At 44.4% G+C, this 17,681-nt stretch overlaps 1 protein-coding gene across 7 annotated transcripts in view; it reads left to right on the forward strand.

The window, feature by feature from the left end:
* Positions 1–17,681, forward strand: part of HMBOX1 (homeobox containing 1) — a 69,345-nt gene that overhangs the window by 2,373 nt on the left and 49,291 nt on the right. For 2 of the 7 annotated variants that reach the window (XM_069975799.1, XM_069975800.1), the window contains exon 2: positions 6,820–6,920. The exons of the other annotated variants lie outside the window; for them this stretch is intronic. The gene's annotated coding sequence lies outside the window, so the exon portion shown is untranslated. The remainder of the gene's footprint in view (positions 1–6,819; positions 6,921–17,681) is intronic. 7 annotated transcript variants of the gene reach the window in all.

Genomic DNA, 17,681 nt, shown 5'->3' on the forward strand with positions numbered 1-17,681 from the left:
CCATGACACTGTATATCACTTCTGCATAGCTTCTATATACTGCCACATGTTACATATCACTGCTGGGGGATACGTCTTATATATCCTATGGGTGTTCTCTGTGTGACTTTATACAGGGACTAGTATACAGTCACATGGTATATACAACTTGTATGTCATATCTATCACTGCCGGGGGGGAACATGTTATACATCACATATATCACTGCCAGGAGGATACATGTCTTATTGTGGGTGTTCTGTACATTACACTGTATCTCCTGTATACAGTCACATGGTATATACGACTTGTATCACTACATAGGGGTATAGGATGTATTGTATGACATGCTGTGTATCATTGATGGGGGGGGGGGGGGGGGTACACGTTATATCATATGGGGTGTCTATGTACTGCTGGGGGGGTACGTGTTATATCATTTGGGGTGTCTATGTACTGCTGAGGGTACATGTTATATCATATGGGGTGTCTATGTACTGTGTGCTGCTGGGGGGGGTACATGTTATATCATATGAGGTGACTATGTACTGTGTGCTGCTGGGGATACATGTTATATCATATGGGGTGACTATGTGCTGCTGGGGGTACATGTTATATAATTTAGGGTGACTATGTACTGTGTGCTGCTGGGGATACTTGTTATATCATATGGGATGTCTATTTACTATGTGCTGCTGGGGGGTACATGTTATATCATTAGGGGTGTCTATGTACTATGTGCTGCTGGGGATACTTATTATATCATATGGGGTATCTATGTACTGTGTGCTGCTGGGGATACATGTTATATCATATGGGGTGTCTATTTACTATGTGCTGCTGGGGGGTACATGTTATATCATTAGGGATGTCTATGTACTATGTGCTGCTGGGGATACTTGTTATATCATATGGGGTGTCTATGTACTGTGTGCTGCTGGGGGGGTACATGTTATATCATATGGGGTGTCTATGTACTGTGTGCTGCTGGGGGGGTACATGTTATATCATATGGGGTGACTATGTACTGTGTGCTGCTGGGGATACATGTTATATGGGGTGTCTATGTACTGCTGAGGGTACATGTTATATCATATGGGGTGTCTATGTACTGTGTGCTGCTGGGGATACATGTTATATCATATGGGGTGTCTATGTACTATGTGCTGCTGGGGATACTTGTTATATCATATGGGGTGTCTGTACTATGTGCTGCTGGGGGGGTACATGTTATATCATATGGGGTGTCTATGTACTATGTGCTGCTGGGGGGGGTACATGTTATATCATATGGGGTGTCTATGTTCTATGTGTTGCTGGACAGTACATGTTGTATCACTGTATTTTCTGTATGTAATATACACTATGTCACTGCTGGGGTGGACATGATGTATCGGATATGTTATATATCTCTGCTGTATCTCTTCTGTATACATGTTTTTCTCTGTATACTTATTTTAATGATGCATGATAGACTGGTATATACTGTAGTGTACGGGGGATATGTTGTATATACTGTAGTGTACGGGGGATATGTTGTATATACTGTAGTGTACGGGGGATGTGTGGTATATATTGTAATGTGTTGCGTGTATATAGATATGTGTATACTGTTGGGGCTCTATGGTACTTGTAGTGTGTGTGTGTGTGGGGGGGGGGTTGATGGAGGTTACAGGGAGATGTATATAGGAGCAGTCACTGGTGTGTATGTGTAATATATATATTATAATACAAGTTTTTCTCATATATCTCTCTCTCCTGTATTCCTCTGTATAGCTGTATCGTGTATACTTCTTAGATACTGTTCTTTTTTTCTTTCTCTCTACTACTTTTTCTTTTTCTCATCCTCCTCTCAATCTTCTCTTTTTTCCTCTTCTTTCTCTGGGATTTTTACCCTCTTTCTTTCTCCGTCCTCCTTATACACATTGTATATATTTTATCCATCCATTTTAGTGAAGCGACGGCTTTGTCATGGTTTTCTGTGCAGTGATATGTGATGTAGCAGAGCTGATGTTTTCTGTGCAGTGATATGTGATGTAGCAGAGCTGACCTCTATGCAGTGATATGTGATGTAGCAGAGCTGATGTCGTTTTCTGTGCAGTGATATGTGATGTAGCAGAGCTGATCTCTGTGCAGTGATATGTGATGTAGCAGAGCTGATGTCGTTCTCTGTGCAGTGATATGTGATGTAGCAGAGCTGATGTTTTCTGTGCAGTGATATGTGATGTAGCAGAGCTGATGTCGTTCTCTGTGCAGTGATATGTGATGTAGCAGAGCTGATGTTTTCTGTGCAGTGATATGTGATGTAGCAGAGCTGATGTTTTCTGTGCAGTGATATGTGATGTAGCAGAGCTGATGTCGTTTTCTGTGCAGTGATATGTGATGTAGCAGAGCTGATGTCGTTTTCTGTGCAGTGATATGTGATGTAGCAGAGCTGATGTTGTTTTCTGTGCAGTGATATGTGATGTAGCAGAGCTGATGTCGTTTTCTGTGCAGTGATATGTGATGTAGCAGAGCTGATGTCGTTCTCTGTGCAGTGATATGTGATGTAGCAGAGCTGATGTTGTTTTCTGTGCAGTGATATGTGATGTAGCAGAGCTGATGTCGTTCTCTGTGCAGTGATATGTGATGTAGCAGAGCTGATGTCGTTTTCTGTGCAGTGATATGTGATGTAGCAGAGCTGATGTCGTTTTCTGTGCAGTGATATGTGATGTAGCAGAGCTGATGTCGTTTTCTGTGCAGTGATATGTGATGTAGCAGAGCTGACCTCTGTGCAGTGATATGTGATGTAGCAGAGCTGATGTCGTTCTCTGTGCAGTGATATGTGATGTAGCAGAGCTGATGTCGTTTTCTGTGCAGTGATATGTGATGTAGCAGAGCTGACCTCTGTGCAGTGATATGTGATGTAGCAGAGCTGATGTTTTCTGTGCAGTGATATGTGATGTAGCAGAGCTGATGTCGTTCTCTGTGCAGTGATATGTGATGTAGCAGAGCTGATGTTCTCTGTGCAGTGATATGTGATGTAGCAGAGCTGATGTCGTTCTCTGTGCAGTGATATGTGATGTAGCAGAGCTGATGTTCTCTGTGCAGTGATATGTGATGTAGCAGAGCTGATGTCGTTCTCTGTGCAGTGATATGTGATGTAGCAGAGCTGATGTCGTTCTCTGTGCAGTGATATGTGATGTAGCAGAGCTGATGTTCTCTGTGCAGTGATATGTGATGTAGCAGAGCTGATGTCGTTCTCTGTGCAGTGATATGTGATGTAGCAGAGCTGATGTTTTCTGTGCAGTGATATGTGATGTAGCAGAGCTGATGTCGTTTTCTGTGCAGTGATATGTGATGTAGCAGAGCTGATGTTCTCTGTGCAGTGATGTGTGATGTAGCAGAGCTGATGTCGTTCTCTGTGCAGTGATATGTGATGTAGCAGAGCTGATGTCGTTCTCTGTGCAGTGATGTAGACATTGAGGCAGAGTTATTGATCTCACTAGATTTTTGCCATCTGGGAAGCTCCTGAGGCGCGCTGTCTGGGTGGTATATATGGTGGGTTACCCCGGGGTTGTTCTCTATAGGTGGTATACATCATGTATGGTCTCTGCTTCTGTGTACTGCTCCTGTGTACATGTCACTGTATGTGTGCAGCTCTGCAATCTCCCATTAGAATGTGTAGAATCCTCCCATGTTACATTGTATCCGATAACTATACATATGTAGCAGAGCTGAGGTTGTCATTTAAGCAGTTGGTGGTGTTCACTTTGTAAGCTTATATATTACAGTGTGTTTACAAGCAGTCCCATAGATAGAGCAGAAGCTGGCTACATACTTGGCTCTGCTACATCCTTGATTCTTTACCATCCCAGTGGTATTTTGTGCCCTACAGAACTAGTTCACTATGGCCCCTTTATACTGAGTATTCACAACTTCATCCAGTCACTGTTTACACATTCAGCTCAGCTACATATGTGTATATATAACCATGTACACTCTATGGGAGTCACTGGTCCCAGTTTCTGCTCCATTCACTTTCATACAAGCTGGACATGTGCTGCACGACATCATAGAGCGCTATATAGTATTATACAGCACTTAGATATATCGTGTCCTCATCTATCTCTTGTTATACAGCCATGGAGAGCGCCATGAAGATATTTAGTTTTGTGTGTAAATCCTGTCAGATATAATTTATATTGCTTATATATATATATATATATATATATATATATATATATATATATATATATATATTGCAAGTTATTGATTGGAGCAACAAAATGTACCCCCCCCCCCACTGCAGGTATGGGAAATATTGTCAGTATAGTATCTTTATCACTACTGATCCGGAGTTACATCCTGTATTATACCCCAGAGCTGCACTCACTATTCTGCTGGTGGGGTCACTGTATGTACATTAGTTATCCTGTATAGTATTGGGGGGTGGTCTCTCTATGCCCTGTAGCTGAGGCCTCAGTCTCGTGTATGTCTCTGTCCTGCAGTCTTTGCTCTATATACAGTGTGCTGTCTTCCTCCGGATGAGGATCGGTGATCTGCCGGCAGGTGCTGCAGGAATAGGACATGGGGGGCGCTCGTAGACTTTAACCTCTGGCAGCAGACGCAGGAATATTGGTCCCCAGAGCGCAGGATAAGTGAGAGCTCCATCCAGCGTGCGCCGCCCGTTCCGTCCTATCGCTCTGCATCTGTGCGGCCCCTGATGGCAGAGAGATGGGGAAGACTGCGACCACAGCAGATAGAGAGAGATGTATACTGCCCTACAGTCTCACTATTAAGCAGCATTTCCCTGTGAGATCAGCAGTTGTTGATCTTGGACCCCAATGCGGTTGCCCCTCCTGGATCAGACGCTGTCAGTTGCTGTCACCACGCAGAGCCGTCTGTGGTGTGTGCGATGTATGTGCAGGCGGTGTCAGCCACACGTGTGAACGCATACAATGGATTTCACATTCTTCACCGTCTGGGTAACATATGTTTAGATGTTTTTCCCAAGTTTTGTGTTATGTTGTTTGGTTGCCAGAAATAAAAGCCAGAAGGAATTTATCCGCCATATAGCGAATTATATCTGGTTAACTTTGCGTGTCCCGCTGTGATCCCTCCCGACCTCCTCTGTGTTCTGTATTAGGTGGGAGGTCATAAGGTTTATATAGGAAACATGCAGTCATTCCTTATAAAGGAGGGACCCCAAATTATCTCTATAGGAGGCAGTATTATAGTAGTTATATTCTTGTATATTGGGGGCAGTATTATAGTAGTTATATTCCTGTATATAGGAGCAGTATTATAGTAGTTATATTCTTGTATATAGGAGCAGTATTATAGTAGTTATATTCTTGTATATAGGAGCAGTATTATAGTAGTTATATTCTTGTATATAGGGGCAGTATTATAGAAGTTATATTCTTGTATATAGGAGCAGTATTATAGTAGTTATATTCTTGTATATAGGAGCAGTATTATAGTAGTTATATTCTTGTATATTGGGGGCAGTATTATAGTAGTTATATTCCTGTATATATGAGCAGTATTATAGTAGTTATATTCTTGTATATAGGAGCAGTATTATAGTAGTTATATTCTTGTATATAGGAGCAGTATTATAGTAGTTATATTCTTGTATATAGGAGCAGTATTATAGTAGTTATATTCTTGTATATAGCAGCAGTATTATAGTAGTTATATTCCTGTATATAGGAGCAGTATTATAGTAGTTATATTCTTGTATATAGGAGCAGTATTATAGTAGTTATATTCTTGTACATAGGAGCAGTATTATAGTAGTTATATTCTTGTATATAGGAGCAGTATTATAGTAGTTATATTCTTGTATATAGGAGCAGTATTATAGTAGTTATATTCTTGTATATAGCAGCAGTATTATAGTAGTTATATTCCTGTATATAGGAGCAGTATTATAGTAGTTATATTCTTGTATATAGGAGCAGTATTATAGTAGTTATATTCTTGTATATAGCAGCAGTATTATAGTAGTTATATTCCTGTATATAGGAGCAGTATTATAGTAGTTATATTCTTGTATATAGGAGAAGTATTATAGTAGTTATATTCTTGTACATAGGAGAAGTATTATAGTAGTTATATTCTTGTATATATGAGAAGTATTATAGTAGTTATATTCTTGTATGTAGAATCAGTATAATAGTAGTTCTTGTATATAGGAGCAGTATTATAGTAGTTATATTCTTGTATATAGGACAAGGAGAGAAAGAAGCTGCTGCACCTCACACTTATGGCTGACACTAATGCCTCTCAGTTACCTTTAAAAACAAACGCTAGGATATTGGTATATAATTTGATCAAACCCTATTGCCCACGTACCTCGTGCAGGTCCCCTGGTTCACATGAGTCCCTACACTAACCACTGTGTCAGTCAGCAACCGCTAACCCCGCAAAGCGAGCACAAATAGGTAAGCAGTATTATAGTAGTTATATTCTTGTATATAGGAGCAGTATTATAGTAGTTATATTCTTGTATATAGGAGGCAGTATTATAGTAGTTATATTCTTGTATATAGGAGCAGTATTATAGTAGTTATATTCTTGTATATAGGAAGCAGTATTATAGTAGTTATATTCTTGTATATAGGAGCAGTAGTATAGTAGGTATATTGCTGTACAAAGGAGCAGTAATATAGTAGTTATATTGTATTCAGGGGGCAGTATTATAGCAGCATCTTGGTACACATTTTGACTTTTTTTTTTTTTAATTATCCTGAGTGAGTGTCAGGGATTCCTAATGTATTTGCAGGTGGTAAGAATAGGACTTGGGATTGGTACAGTAACATCCCTGTTGATATGAATGGATCTGATATTCAGTTACAGGAATCTGCTTCTGGTGAATCTGCCCTCCATCTCCTCCCCAGTAAGGAGTCAGGTCTGTGTTCCATCCTGGAGTATGAAAGCAGCTTCAGTTGAAGGTATATGTATATTTATAGGCTCCATATTATTACTTGTCAGTGTTTGATGTCTATATCGACTGTGGCTGGAGTTGCCCTTTAAGCTCCCTCAGTTATTGATCCCAGTGCACATGTTTTGGGTTTGTCTATCTGTATCCTCCCTGATTTATCCCCCTTGGCCGGGTGTCTGGAGGGTTTGGTTTACCATGTGTCGTCTCCTCGCTCCTCACTGTACCATACATATTCCCCCTTTCTCTCTCTATACTTCCTGTGCTAATTTTGGACTTGTCGTCATCCTCTCCTCATTTGGGTCACATTTGCACTGAGAAGTCCTTGAGATGCTGGGACACTTTGTTCTTGCAGCGGCGGAGTTTCCTCCTCGGCAGACATACAAGGGCTGAATTATTAATGGATTTGCATTTTCATATTTTGTGTATAGATGTGGATCGCCTCCGGGCCCCGACTTCACAGGGACGCCGCTCTGTGGCTGCGGGGGTTAAATCCTTATATTATTATAATTCTGTTATAGACTTACCACCTGTCTGTACTGGCACGGAGGCCGGATGGTTCTGCTTTTTCTGCACCCTCACTTTCTTAATGTGTCTCTTATCTATGGCACCATACATATAGGTGTACTCTGTACTTACGGTAGGTTTGTTTTCTCCTACCCTAATGATGCGGAACAGAGGAGGGTTTAAGAATTTAGTTTTCTCAGCTAGGTTATCTATAGAGGCTGGTGGCTTTGTTGCCATTTGGAACATATGTACGCTCTGTTGAGTTGAGCATGCATGGGGGATTGAGGGTAGGGAACACTGATAGTCTTTTCACAATGAGTCGTTACATTGTATTTTAATATTATCAATCAACATGTGTACATTATATTACATGAATGGGGAACCCTCAGCCTACCAGCAGTGTCAAAACTACATTTCCCATCATGCCTGGAATTGTAGATTTGCAAACCTGGAGGTTCCAAATAGCCGTTATACTGTAAGGTATTTGGCAGCTTAAAAAAAAAACAAAAAAAAAACTTTAAGGCTTGTGCCAATGATGTCACCAATGTGAGGTCACATAAGGCCAAGTACACTATGTAAGTTTGTATCATGTCTGAAAAGCAATCTTAGGCTCTTTGGTCTAAGAATATGGTTAGTTTTTTTTGGAATGTTTATAACTAGGAAACCAATTCTCTATAGTGTGTTCATGTAGCCTGAGAGCTCTCCCTGTTATATTAAACTGTCTTATGCTTGTCTGGGACCGTGCTTGTCATCCAAATCCCCTCTTAAACCAAAGCAAGTTTTCCCATAAGAAATCACTGATATGCAAACAATTGGTTCCACACCCCAAAAATAATTTTCTTTTATTCTGAATAACATGTAACAGATGAAACAAACATTCAGAAACAGCCGAATATGTGGTGATATAAGTTACTGTACAGTAATGGAGAGGATGGGAAACACAAGGGCTGACAGAGACTGCAGGGAGCAGGAAGGAATGAGCAGGACATGTGGGCACATACATGCAGCACTCTCTGTCCGGGGAGAGGGAGATTACCTCCACAGTCCTGTCCCATGATGCAAGCCCCAGCCTGAAGTGGATCTGCTATGATTTGGAAGGTGAGGAAGACTTCCTGGGTCAGAGTACAGGGCTGTAGACCCCGCTATGCAGACCATGCCCCTCAACCATTTCCCTCCCACCCAGTACAGGGAGCTCTTAAAGGGGTTATCCAGCCCTACAAAAACATGGCCACTTTCCCCCTACTGTTGTCTCCAGTTTGGGTGGGGTTTTGCAACTCTGTTCCGTTTAAGTAAATGGAGCTTAACTGCAAACTGCACCTGAACTAGAGACAACAGTAGGGGGAAAAGTGGCCATGTTTTTGTAGCGCTGGATAACCCCTTTAAACCAAAACACGTGTCCTGATGCAGCCTCTCCAGTGTCTAATGCTGACTGCAGTTTCACTACTTCCAAGACAAACCTGTCTCAGGAGTTAACAACCTGCTCAGCTAATCACTGCCTGATATGGGACAGCGCCATGTTCAGTGATTGGCTGTGCAGGCAGTCACTCCTGGGATGTAGTCTCTGAAGTAGCGGAGCTGCAAGCGGCAGGGTCACCAGGGAGGCTGGATAACCCCTTTAAGCAGGGCTTTCTTTTTTTTTATATATATATATATATATATATATATAAGTTATACAGATTTGTAATTTACTTCTATTTAAAGGGGTTATCCAGCGCTACCAAAACATGGCCACTTTTGCACAACTCTTGTCTCCAGGTCAGATGTAGTTTGCAATTAGCTCCATTGAAGTAAATGGAGCTTGAGTTTCAAACCCCACCCAATCTGGATACAAGAGTGGTGTAAAAGTGGCCATGTTTTTGTAGCACTGGATAAATCCTTTAAAAATCTCAAGTCTTCCGATACTTATCAGCTGCTGCATGCCCTGCAGGAAATGTTGTTTTCCTTTTAGTCTGATACAGTGCTCTCTGCTGCCACCCTTGTCCATGTCAGGAACTGTCCAGAGCAGGGGAGGTTTCTGTGGGGATTTGCTACTGGACTTATCATTCTGTGAATAGACTATAGATGGGGGGCACCTATAAGGCAGTTCCTATATGTGTTGTGTATGGGGGGGATCCCTTCCCCACAATCCCATTAGACTCGCCCCCCAGGCTGGCAGGCTTAGTGTATGGGACAGTAGCATCTGTATCCGGCAGCCGGTGTTCCGGAGGGTCCTCACTGAGCGCCCTGTGATCTCCCTTTAATAATAGAGATACATAAGCCTGGCCGGGCCTCTACACCCGCTGTATGGAGGCGGACGGCGTCTTATGATGCTCACGTCAACAACAAGATGCGACATAAAAAGCAACATATTGCTGACTGCAGAAGAAATTGTGTTCAGCTAAACAAGAAAGGCGCAGATCTGGAGGCTACGGGATATTTCTGTCTACTCCAGATGTTTTCTGGAACTCAAAGAAATCAACGGAGGCAGAATACAGAATATTTAACATCTTTTTCTTCTCTCCCTTCATGGATATTTGAATCTGCTTCAGCTCTGATGCCTGTAAACGCCTATATACCCATATACACCTATATACTTATACACATTTACTCTGATATATCCATATACATTTACCCCTATATACCCAAACACACACACCTATATACCCAAACACACATACCCCTATATACAGTACCCATTTACACCAGTATACCCATATACCCTGATATACCCATACACATATACACCTATATACTTATACACATTTACCCTGATATATCCATACACATATACATATACCCACACACATATACCCCTATATACCTGTGTGCATAAACATCTATATACACCTATATAGCCTTTCCTATTTTTACCTGTACACATAGACATAGTATACCCATACATATATAATCTGTGTACCCATAAGCAACTATACCTATACGCATAAACCTATATACCTGAACACATATACCCCCTTATACACCCATGTACCCATCCCCAAATACACTTATATACCTGTTCGCATATACACTTATATATACACACGTATGCATATGCAATTGTATATACACCTGTACGCATATATACCTATATATATTGGGTATCTGCTCACATGTCACTTCCTGAATATTTTAAAGTTGAAAATGTAATCAGTAGCAAAAACAAGTACTGTAATAATAATAATTCCTTTATATAGTGGCGATATATTCTGTAGTGCGGTACAGAGATTGCCACTACTCCCATTTGTCCCTGTCCCAGGTGAGGCTGAAGATGACCTGATGGGACCCTGGTACATGGTAGGAAGTGATGTAATAGGACCCCCAGCCAGGACTGTGGCCCCAAATTCAGCAGAAGTGCAGTGTACATATATTATACCGTATGCGCCTGTGCAACATACAGGAAAAGAGGCAGGAGGGGAGTGCGGCCTAAAATGCTCCTGCACTAGTAAATGCGATGTACTGTGTAGCGTCTATATCCATCACATACATGATGTGAGTACTGGTGTGCACGTTCTTGAGAAATGACACAACCATCACGGTAGATAGCAAATAGCTGTTATGGGTAAAAGTCTTCCAGCCTTCAGAATGACACTCTGTGGCCTCATTGGGAATCATGACTGATCCTGCACCTCCGGGACCCTGGAGAATTGACCCTACCTTTACCCCCACTAGCAGTCTATGCCTCAAAAAAGAATTAATTAGAATCCTTCTGTTTGGGTTAGAGCATATTAAGACTCATTGTCACTGATGTACTCTCTGTTGCTTTTCCCTCCGCACCCGGCATCCTCCAGAGGAACATCTGAAACCTCACACAGTGCCACAGTGGGAAAGGATATTTACCCTGGTTCATAAGTCGCCCATGTGTTCCAGCTATCGGGAAGCAGGGTACAAAATACTCGGTGGTACTGGGTGCCTACCAAACTTCATGCTGATTGGTCAAATGTGAATCCTGTGTGTTGGAGGTGTGGGGCTTCTGAGGGAACCCATCCTCACATCTATTGGACCTGTCTTATACCTGGAGAGTGACTAATGTGTATGTAAGGTTCTCAGTGATGGCAGCTAGAACCTGAATTCCTTTATTCTGGGGAAAAATCTTGTCCCCTCCAATCGCCCTGTAGGTTTCCAAAGTAAATGACCTTCAGCATATGGAGGATTTGACCTTGTCCCTCCATGACAGCAGTACCAAGTTACATAAGACATGGCTAGCATGGATGGAGTTCAAGAGCACACCAGCGCTCGCTTGCTCCTCGTTCCCCGCTCCCTGCCGCCGCTATTACAACTACACTCCTGTTCCACGGAGTAATAGCAGCATATCACTGCTATCTAGATCGTTAACTTTTCAATATGTTGAAAGACAACAATCAGCCGACATCATGCATGCCAGCTGATCGTTGTCTTCTATTACACAAGACAATTATCGTCCGTGACGGCTGATATTGGCCGAATACGGCCAAAAATTGCTTTGTGTAATAGGGCCTTCTCTCACATTGCTGAGCTGGCACGCTCCTAGATAGGAGATGGAGATCAGTTCCTCCTGTGCGGGGGTTGTGGTGCCTCTACGAGAGTGAGGTAGGGGCCCAACCAGTAGCAGTGTCCATGTCCACTCCAACCCCCCAATCATTATTTCTTGTCTTCTCACCTAGGCCAATCTGAAGGCTGGTGGGGTTCCCCCTCAGAATGTTCGGAGGAGGCTCAGTGGCACCCTTTATTGCCTCATTGATTTCTATGTGCCATAGAGTACAATATTGTTTTGACAGTCGTGCCTGGTTCCTTTGTAAATTGTGTTCATGATACATTATTCATTCTGTGTATTACGTGTATGGAGGAGTGAAGTTGGAGTTGCTGCTCCTTCCTTTCTGTGTATTCTAAAATAAAGAATAAAAAAATTATAGTGAGTAGTTGTTACATTGTGTCAATAGCTTTATTGTACCTGTGGAGGAGACCCGCCGCTGCCTGGCTGAGGATCTTGTGGAGCTATATACTTGCACTAGTTATATAGATTCTTTATGTGTAGATATTGCGTTGTGTCCTTGTACTTTGTTGTCGCGAGAAGGAGAATAGCAGCCTGGCACCACATAGGTCATGTCACTAATCACACTGGGGGAGATTTATCAAACATGGTGTGAGTGACACTGCCCTGAGGGGCAACTGAGCCAGTTTAAATTTTCAATATGTTTGATAAATCTCCCCCCATTGTGTTGTATAGATCCTATGTATATTTATGTGTAGCTTTTACATTATGTCCATAGCTCTGTGCATTGTCACAGTCTGCATTGTGTTATTTCCCGTCTCAGTTTGCCTTTTTCAAAGGGTTACTCTTTGCACTTTTTTTGCTGGGACCGGGGAGGTGAGTGGACGTCTTTTTCCTCGCCCACCTCCTCCCCGGTTCCAGAGGCGGTCCCGCATCGCGGCGCTCCGGTGCCCGATTCCCGGCTGCTTCCGGGTGTCTGACGCGGGCCCGAGACGTGACGTCTCGGGTCTGCTCAGCCACTCAGTGAAGGAGGCGGGATCTGTTTCAAGTCCGCTCAGCCACTTCGTGACAGAGACAGGATCTGAGCCAACTTGAAACAGATCCCGCCTCCACTTCACGTCACGTCTCAGGCCCGCGTCAGACACCCGGAAGCGGCCGGGAACCGGGCACCGGATCGCCGTGATGCGGGACCCGCCGCTAGAACCGGGGAGGTGAGTGGACGTCTTTTCCCTCGTCCACCTCCTCCCCGGTCCCAGCAAAAAAGTTGCCCCCCCGCTGGAGTACCCCTTTAATGTGTGTGTGTGTGTGTGTGTGTATATATTTGTTACTCTGTAGCGTGGTCAATGAGGCGGTGCCTAGAGCGCTCATGCCCTAGCGATGCCACTGTGGAGGTACTCTCCACCACTCTTGATTCTTGTACTAACCACAGACAGATCTCTGGTCTCTAACACTTGTTTCTTCAGTGACACATGCGCCATAGTGATCCTAGGTGGCACAGATGCAATGAAACATCAACATGGAATGTGGAGCCTGGCTGCATTACTGCGCCTGCACTTTCTAGGATTGCTATAGCGCAATCATTGAAGGAACAACTTCATCTAAGGAACGTTACCAGTAGTCCGGGGAGGTGAGGTCAGTGGGTACAGATTCAATTTAACTTTAATATGAGAAAAAAATAAAAAGTCTACTTGTGTGAAGTCCTCCTCAGTGATGACCCTATTTACCTTCCCCGACGCTTATTATTTGCTCTAATAATCATTATAAAATTGAATTATTTTTATTACAGGCGATAATAACATTTGCTGCTCTAATATGTATTGTGGCGTAACACTGGGAATAAATGAATAGGATGCAAATGTCAGCCTTATACCGGGGCAGAACGTAATGTCTCAGCGCTCTGCGCAAACACGGCGTCCATCACGGCTAATGTAAACATGACGTTTCTACAGCCGTGACTTTGCCATTTGCCATCCAGGGGAGAAGCAGGAGAGGTTTTGTATGGGGACAGTTCCTGACATGGACAGAGGTGGCAGCAGAGAGCACTGTGTCAGACTGGAAAGAATACACCACTTCCTGCAGGACATATAGCAGCTGATAAATGCTGGAAGGCTGAAGATTTTATTTTTTAATAGAAGCAACTTTCTGACACATTGATTTAAAATTTTATTTTTTTTTTTTTACGTTTTTAAAACTATTTTCTGGATTATCCCTTTAAAGGATTTAGGCTAAATCTATATGTGTCTTTAGAGTGCACTCAAAGCGAAATTACCATCTAACGGCCAATACTTGGATAAATACCAGTCTGTCGGTGCAGGTGGAGATTTTTTCGATCCGTCACCCAGTCGCCTATCCTTTATGCTAATGAGGTCCCGTTGAGCACTGGAGGCCGGGCGATTCAAAGCTATGAAAACTATTGAATGGCCTCAAGTGCTCAATGGGACATCTTTAGCATCACCCTAGATTAGGGTGAGAGTAACTGCGACTGTGCGACCAAGCAGAAAAAGCTCCACAGCGGCACCGGTATGTAAATCTCAGGATTGGCCTTGGTAGATTCGCTTTAAAGCATTTGAGTTATCGGCCGTGTACATCTACAGTATCTTCAAGTGGCATTTCCCCCCCTCCCAATTAATGTTGCTGTTAGTCTTCAATTTGATGGGCATCTATCCAGATATGGAGGGGGGGGGGGTGCGTCACCTCTCTATCAGCGTTACGATGAGAAGTATAGGGACAGAAGAAAGGGCTGGGGACTGGGTAAGAATCTGCGCTGAAATCCCCCGCAGTCATGCAGTCTGCTCCCGCCAGATGACTTGTCATTCTCAGCGTTATTTATATTCTCCTATTAGGAGTTTACTCCGCACGTCTGTGAGCGGGAAGAACACCCCGTTCCTACAGAGACGGCTCCATTAGCATGAAGCTAGTGACCACCGGCTACAATGCAGGGACCAGCTGAAGCTTTGCCGTATCTCCATACAACCCTGCACTTATACGGATGTGTACTAGTCTGCCGGGCTGTACTTACCTACTGTTAAGTTCAATGGCTGACTCTATATGGTCAGGTTGGGCCCACCAAAGCAAACACCTCTGGTAGTTGGTGGGCTATCCAAGACCCCTTTAAAAATGGTGGGGATTGGATTGTTGTCATCATACGACACAGATACATAACGCTCACACCGTGTTTGGTGATATACTGAAAATCACTTTAAACTACCAGCATTGCTGATCTAGCACCAGATGAGGCCAGATACAGGCAGTTTCTGTAGGACCATAGAGGCTGCGGGGGGCAGCCGCATGTCAGTCAGAAGGGAGGAGGCTGCAGTTGTGACTGTCATGGTGGAGGGACTATTACTTGATCTATTAGGCCCTTTAGCCTCTACTTGGTGCCATGTCCAGAGTGATGAAGCGCCCGGTTGGCATATACCTGTAGGGAGGTGACGTGAGGGCAGTATGACTGATGGGGTTGCCCTTCTGATCGGTCTTCTAGGATGACGTTGCTAAGATAATGGGAGGAGTGGCAGTCTTATCCTGGTGTATTATCCAGCCGTAAGTGCCCGGTGGAAGAAATCATCAGGGGTTAAAAGGAATTGTTCAGCGTTCACCTGTGAAGCAAACGTAATACCATCTAAGCTGTTCAGGGCTAAAAATAAAAGTGTCAGACGGCGAGTTCCTCCGATACTGCAGGAAATCACAGTGACATCAGCCAGGTGAGGACTGAAGCAGACAACTTTATTTAAATACTGAACAATGAACGGCTGAAGGCGGGGGGGGGGGTTGTCACTAGGAAAGTGACTACAGGACTGGTATCTATAGACTACAACCCTAAATCTATCCCGCCAATCACAAGACAAGCGTAAGGCTCTCTGATGTCATTGGGGGTAAGGCTATCACGTCTGGTCTGATCCTGCTGAAGAGCAAACTGCTGAAGAACCACCTGCCCTATTACACGGCTCGATCATTCCTCGCTTGCTGTCGGCGCTATTATAAGTGCCAACAGCGAGCGGGTAAAAGTGGGGGAGGAGAAAGGACTCGGGGAGCTGTGGGTGGTGGCTCCCCAGACGATTGACTGACATTGGGCATGTTGGACAAAATAGTTTTACAACATGAGCTATTGCATAAAGCAAGTATCGGACAGAACAGCCGCTTGTTGTGTATGGGAGCTGCTCATGTGACCCCCGTCCACCCCTGATAGGGTCTACAATGGTCATCAGAACTGGAGCATGGAGCAATGGAAGAAGGCGCTTAGTCTGATTAATCGCGTTCTCCCATCATTTGGATGCCCGGGTGCGTGTGTGTCACTTACCGGGGGAAAAGATAGCATCCACATCTTACAGGATCTGCTGCTGATACTACAGGAGACATCACAGGGATATGGGGTCCTCACACCTTACAGGATGCTGATATCACAGGGGACATCACATGGATATGGGGTCCTCACACCTTACAGGATGCTGATATCACAGGGGACATCACAGGGATATGGGGTCCTCACACCTTACAGGATGCTGATACCACAGGGGACATCACAGGGATATGGGGTCCTCACACCTTACAGGATCTGCTGATATCACAGGAGACATCTCAGGGATATGGGGTCCTCACACCTTACAGAATACTGATACTACAGAAGACATCACAGGGATATTGGGTCCTCACACCTTACAGGATCTGCTGCTGATACTACAAAAGACATCACAGGGATATGGGGTCCGCACCTCACACCTTACAGGATGCTGATACCACAGGGGACAGACATCACAGGGATATGGGGTCCGGGCCTCACACCTTACAGGATGCCTCTGATACCACAGGAGACATCACAGGGATATGGGGTCCTCACACCTTACAGGATGCTGATACCACAGGAGACATCACAGGGATATGGGGTCCTCACAACTTACAGGGTCTGCTGCTGATACCACAGGGGATATCACAGGGATATGGGGTCCTCACACCTTATAGGACCTGCTGATACCACAGGAGACATCACAGGGATATGGGGTCCGCACATCACACCTTACAGGATCTGCTGCTGATACCACAGGGGACATCACAGGGATATGGGGTCCGCACCCCACACCTTACAGGATGCTGATACCACAGGGGACATCACAGGGATATGGGGTCCGCACATCACACCTTACAGGATCTGCTGCTGATACCACAGGGGACATCACAGGGATATGGGGTCCGCACCCCACACCTTACAGGATGCTGATACCACAGGGGACATCACAGGGATATGGGGTCCGCACATCACACCTTACAGGATCTGCTGCTGATACCACAGGGGACATCACAGGGATATGGGGTCCGCACCCCACACCTTACAGGATGCTGATACCACAGGGGACATCACAGGGATATGGGGTCCGCACCTCGCAGCTTACAGGATCTACTGCTGATACCACAGGGGACATCACAGGGATATGGTGTCTGCACCTCACACCTTACAGGATCTACTGCTGATACCACAGGAGACATCACAGGGATATGGGGTCCTCGCACCTTACAGGATCTGCTGCTGATACCACAGGGGACATCACATGGATATGGGGTCCGCACCTCACACCTTACAGGATCTGCTGCTGATACCACAGGGGACATCACAGGGATATGGGGTCCGCACCCCACACATTACAGGATACTGATACCACAGGGGACATCACAGGGATATGGGGTCCGCACCTCGCACCTTACAGGACCTGCTGCTGATACCACAGGGGACATCACAGGGATATGGGGTCAGCACCCCACACATTACAGGATACTGATACCACAGGGGACATCACAGGGATATGGGGTCCGCACCTCGCACCTTACAGG

Source organism: Dendropsophus ebraccatus, chromosome 6, assembly GCF_027789765.1.
Source record: "Dendropsophus ebraccatus isolate aDenEbr1 chromosome 6, aDenEbr1.pat, whole genome shotgun sequence".
Classification (NCBI taxonomy): Eukaryota; Metazoa; Chordata; class Amphibia; order Anura; family Hylidae; genus Dendropsophus; species Dendropsophus ebraccatus.